This window comes from Pongo abelii, chromosome 12 (genome assembly GCF_028885655.2).
Source record: "Pongo abelii isolate AG06213 chromosome 12, NHGRI_mPonAbe1-v2.0_pri, whole genome shotgun sequence".
NCBI classification, from domain to species: domain Eukaryota; kingdom Metazoa; phylum Chordata; class Mammalia; order Primates; family Hominidae; genus Pongo; species Pongo abelii.
The window spans coordinates 67217318-67222804 of NC_071997.2; the positions used below are offsets into that span (position 1 = coordinate 67217318).

General features: G+C 44.6%; 1 non-coding gene across 1 annotated transcript; it reads right to left on the minus strand.

Moving 5' to 3' along the window:
* Positions 1-3746: 3746 nt before the first annotated feature.
* LOC112132172 (small nucleolar RNA SNORA74) lies at positions 3747-3943 on the minus strand. The gene has a single exon (XR_002913980.2). It is a non-coding gene; the product is annotated as a small nucleolar RNA SNORA74 (small nucleolar RNA).
* Positions 3944-5487: the final 1544 nt, after the last annotated feature.

Genomic DNA, 5487 nt, shown 5'->3' on the forward strand with positions numbered 1-5487 from the left:
TGGACTCAAGTGATCTGCCTACCTCACCCTCTCAAAGTGCTGAGATTGCAGGCATGAGCCACCATGCCCAGCTGACCTCTTCATTCTTTATGGAGTCTATGCCCCTGGGTGTATTAGGGTGCTCATTTCAAACAATCAAAAGGAATTATTTGATTCCTTTCATAATTACCCCAGTCTTAAGAAGACTAAGAAAAAAATAGTTTGTTCCACAAGTGTGAAGAAGAAATTCTGAAATTAGAAGGACAATTTGCATGCATGCCTTTTGTATCTGCCTCTTTACATTTTGGTAAATTTCAGCAATCAGCTGGGTGCAGTGGCTCACGCCTGTAATCCCAGCACTTTGGGAGGCTGAGGCGGGTAGATCACCTGAGGTTAGGAGTTCAAAGGCAGCCCAGCCAACATGGTGAAACCCTGTTTCTACTAAAAATACAAAAATTAGCCAGGCGTGGTGGCGTGCACCGGTAATCCCAGCTACTGGGGAGGCCGAGGCAGGAGAATCGCTTGAACCTGGGAAGCAGGGGTTGCAGTGAGCGGAGATCATGCCATTGCGCTCTACCCTGGGCAATAAGAGTGAAACTCTGTCTCAAAAATAAAAAAAAAAAATCAGCAGTCAGAAGAAAATGTCCGCCCACCCTACATTACATCTACTTTCTCAGGTTCCTCCTCCCTTAATGGCTGCTCCTTCTCCCAGACCTTTTACCCTTGGGGTGCCCCAGGGCTCCTTCCTTGACCCTGGTCATTATCTGCATTCATTTGCTCTGTTATCTCATTGATTTGGGGGATTTTACATTCCTTTCAAGAATGCCAGAGTATTCAAGAGTGAAGCAACAAGATGTTTCCTACTCTAAAATGGCTCAGTTAAACAAACAAATAAAAGCGTGTATAAATAGACAAATATGGCTGGGCCTGGTGGCTCATGCCTGTAATACCAGCACTTTTGGAGGCCAAAGCGAGAGGATCGCATGAGCCCAGGAGTTTGAAACTAGTCTGGGCAACAAAGTGAGAACCTGTCTCTATTTTTATTTTAAAAAGATAGAGAAATATAGAGCTAATATGGCAAAATGTTAATAATTGTTGAATGAAGGTAGAAGGTATATGTACTAAATGTATGCACATTTATGTATGCTTAAAAATGTTCATGTTAAAAGGATGGAAAAAAATGAATAACAATTATCTATCTACATACTTACAACTCCCAAATTATGTCTCCTGCTCAGACCTCTCTCCCGAACTCCAGATTCACATATCCAAAGCCCACTTATGGCCCCATTTGGATGTCAAAGCAGTGTATCCAAAACTGAACTCCTGATCTACCCCTAAGCCTGCTGCATCAGCAGCTTCCCCACCACAGCTGATGACAACTCCATTTTCTGTAGTTGTTCAGGCTTCAAACCTTGGAGTCACTTTGACTCTTCTCTTTCTCTCCCAGCCCGCATCCCATCCCTCTGTAAATTCTGTTGGTTCTGTTTGCAGAACTCATCCAGAATGTGATCCTTTTTCACTCCTGTCACTCTACACGCTGGTTTGAACCACTCCCAGCTCTTGCCTGGATCATTACAGTAGACTCCCATCTGCCCCACCTGGTCTCCTTGTTTCTGTCTTGTCCCCTTCAGTCTATTCTCAACAGGGAGGCCACAGAGACCCCCCTGCTTTTTGTTGTTGTTGTTGTTGTTGTTGTTGAGACGGAGTCTCGCTCTGTCACCCAGGCTGGAGTGCAGTGGCACAATTTCGGCTCCCTGCAACCTCCACCTCCCAGGTTCAACACCATTCTCTTGCCTCAGCCTCCCGAGTAGCTGGGACTACAGGCGACTGCCACCATGCCCGGCTAATTTTTTTTTTGGGGGGGGGTTTTTTTTTTGTATTTTTAGTAGAGACGGGGTTTCACCTTGTTAGCCAGGATGGTCTTGATCTCCTGACTTTGTGATCTGCCTGCCTCGGCCTCCCAAACTGTTGGGATTACAGGCGTGAGCCACAGCGCCTGGCCACCTCCCCCTTTTTTTTTTTTTTTTTTTTAAAGACATTGTCTTGCTCTGTCACCCAGGCTGGAGTGCAATGGCATGATCTCGGCTCACTGCAACCTCTGCCTCACGGGTTCAAGCGATTCTCCTTTCTCTTGCCTTAGCCACCCAAGTAGCTGGGATTACAGGCGCCGCCACCACACCCAGCTAATTTTTGTATTTTCAGTACAGATGGGGTTTCACCATGTTAGCCTGGCTGGTCTCGATCTCCTGACCTCAGGTGATCCACCCACCTTGGTCTCCCAAAGTGCTGGGATTACAGGCATGAGCCACTGCTCCTGGCCCACAGAGACCCTTTAAAATGAAAGCCAAATTGAGTTCCTCTCTGCTCAAAAGTTCTTTATTCAGAGGAAGCAAGGAAACAGTGAAAACTGAAATCCTTCAACAGCCCCAGGCCCTACCCAATTTCCTTGACCTTCCCACATGGCCCGCTATGCAGTCACTTTGGCCTCCTTGCTGTTTCTGGAATAAGCCACTATAACTGCTTTCTTGGGACTCTGTGCAGCTGTTACCACTTCCCGGATTGTTCTTCCCCTAAACATTTGCACCGTTTGCTTAAAATTAATTCTCAACAAAGCCTACCCTTAAGATTGCAACTTGCTTCTCCACACACGCCAGATCCACCTAACCTTGATCTTATTTCACTATAGCACTCACCACCTTCTAACACATTACCTGATTTCCTTATGCATTATGTTTCTCGTCTGTCACCTTCACTTGAATATCAGCTTGGTGAGGATAGGGATGTTTTACTTGCTGTTACATATCATGTGCCTAGAACAGTACTCAGCTCAGTGTGGGGCCTGGCACGCAATATTTGTGGAATGAATGAATAGGTACACTTTGGTTGTATCTCTTAAGCAGAAGGACCTATAATGATAACGTTTATAGGTCAGAAATGAAACTTGGCTGGGCACAGTGGCTCACGCCTATAATCCCAGGATTTGGGGAGGCTGAGATGGGAGGATGGCTTGAGGCCGGGAGTTCTAGACGAGCCTGAACAACATAGTGAAACTCCATTTCTACAGAAAAATCAAAACATTAGCCAGGCGTGGTGGTGCACGCCTGTAGTCCCAGCTAACTTGGGAGGCTGAGGTGGGTGAATTGCTTGGGCCTGGGAGGTCAAGGCTGCAGTGAGCTGTGATTGTGCCACTGCACTGCATCCTGGCCAACAGAGTGAGACCCTGTCTCAAAAAACAAAACAAAAGCAAAAACAAACAAACAAAAAAATTAAACTTGGCTGGGCATGGTGGCTCACACCTGTAATCCCAGGACTTTGAGAGGCTGAGGCATGAGGACTTCTTGAGCTCAGGAGTCAAGACAAAACTGGGCAACATAGCAAGACCCTATCTCTAAAAAAAAAAAAATCTTTTTGAATGAAAAGAAATTAAACTGAACCCAAAACTTTTTTTTTTTTTTGAAACATGGTCTTGCTGTGTCACCCAGGCTGGAGTACAGTGGCGCAATTTTGGCTTACTGCAACCTCCACCTCCTGGGTTCAAGCGATCCTCCCACCTCAGCCTCCTGAGTATCTGGGACTACAGGTGCATGCCATCAGGCCCAGCTAATTTTTTGTATTTTTAGTAGAGACAGCATTTCACCTTGTTGGCCATGCTAGTCTCGAACTCCTGACCTCAAGTGATCCGCCCACCTCAGCCTCCCAAAGTGCTGGGATTATAGGCATGAGCCACCACACCTGGCCTCAGAACTACTTTTTTAGCAGAAAAGATTGTTTGCACTCAGATTAGGACCGACTCCACAGGAGTAATTTCACTCTCAGAGGTTCAAAACACTGCCCAAAGGTACTTGGCCCCATACCAAAACAGCACCTGGAGCCAAGCCTCAATTAAGACAGTGCTTGCTGTTGCAACAGTGAAACACCATCACAGGCATCACACTAGCCAGGAGAGCTAACGACTGCTGGATAAAACTTTTAAAATCGGAATCCTGAGCTATACTTTTCACTTCAGTTTGTTCTTTATTTTTTTGTACTACAGTTGTACCAAGCTGTCTGTGAATGGCCTCTTTTGTGAATGATTTCATTGTTCTTTTTATTCTATTTGTTGCAATTCTTGGAACTCCTATCAATTCAGCTGTTTCATTGAAACTTTGTACTTCCTTAAAGGAAAATGACACAACTGGATATATTAGAATCAGTGTGGGTTAAAGTCAGAATAAGAATAATCTCCCTTTGACCTGGCAAAATTTAAACAAGTGTCCTATGGGATATGAAGATGTACCTTTGACATCCACAGTTGTTTTTTTTTTTTTTTTTGAGACAGAGTCTCACTCTGTCACCCAGGCTGGAGTGCAGTGGCGGGATCTCAGCTCACTGCAACCTCTGTTTCTTGGGTTCAAGTGATTCTTGTGCCTCAGCCTCCCAAGTAGCTATAATTACAGGCACACACAAGCATGCCAGGCTAATGTTTGTATTTTTAGTAGAGACAGGGTTTCACTATGTTTGCCAGGCTGGTCGTGAACGCTTGACCTCAAATGATCTGCCTTCCTCGACCTCCCAAAGTGCTGGGATTACAGGACTGAGTCACCACTCCCGGCCATGACACCCACTGTCATTAACACTCACCCACATCCTCTATATTCCATGGCAAGCCAGGTTCTTCCTAAATGTTGTTAGTCCCATGGACTAGTATGAAAAATTGCTTTTTGACAATATAATAGATTTCTCCCAACCTTTCTTGGCTGACTTCTTGAAAAGCAGAAGCAGAGTTATTATTATGCTCTCAGGAAGAGCTATTTATGAAATTTAACATAATTCTTTTCTATAGTAATTCTGCTGGTAAAAATAGCCTATTCTAGAAGGTAGCTCCTCTTTTTTTCTAGCTTGACCACATTTATAGACATGTTAAATGCCTTTCTTAGTGTCTCAATAATAAATCTCATAGTTGTATTTATTTATTAATTTTGAGACAGGGTCTTGCTCTGTCACCCAGGCTGGAGTGCAGTGCTGTGGTCACGGCTCACTGCAGTCTTTACTTCCTGGGTTCAAGCGATCCTCCCACTTCAGCCTCCCCAGTAGCTGGGCCTACAGGCACCTGCCACCACACCTGGCTAATTTTTGTACTTTTTGTAGAGACAGAGTTTTGCCATGTTGCCCAGGCTGATCTCGAAATCCTGGCCTCAAGCAATCCACCCACTTCCCAAAGTGCTGGGATTACAACAGGCATGAGCCATCATGCCTGGCCGATCTCATAGTTCTAAACGGATGAAAAGCCAATGGTTCACAAGTTCATCTGATCCTTTTTACTCCCTCTCCTCCCTTTTGTTAGTGTATGAAAATTGCTAAATTCAGAGAGAAAAGACAACTAATATAAGGTACTAAATGGAAATGAAAGTAAGTTGAACAAAGGATTTAATAAAAAAGACTGATTCCTGAAAGAGAGAATGATAGAGCTAATGTGGCAAAATATGAACAATTGGTGAATTGGGCAAAAGGTATTAGAGAGCTTTT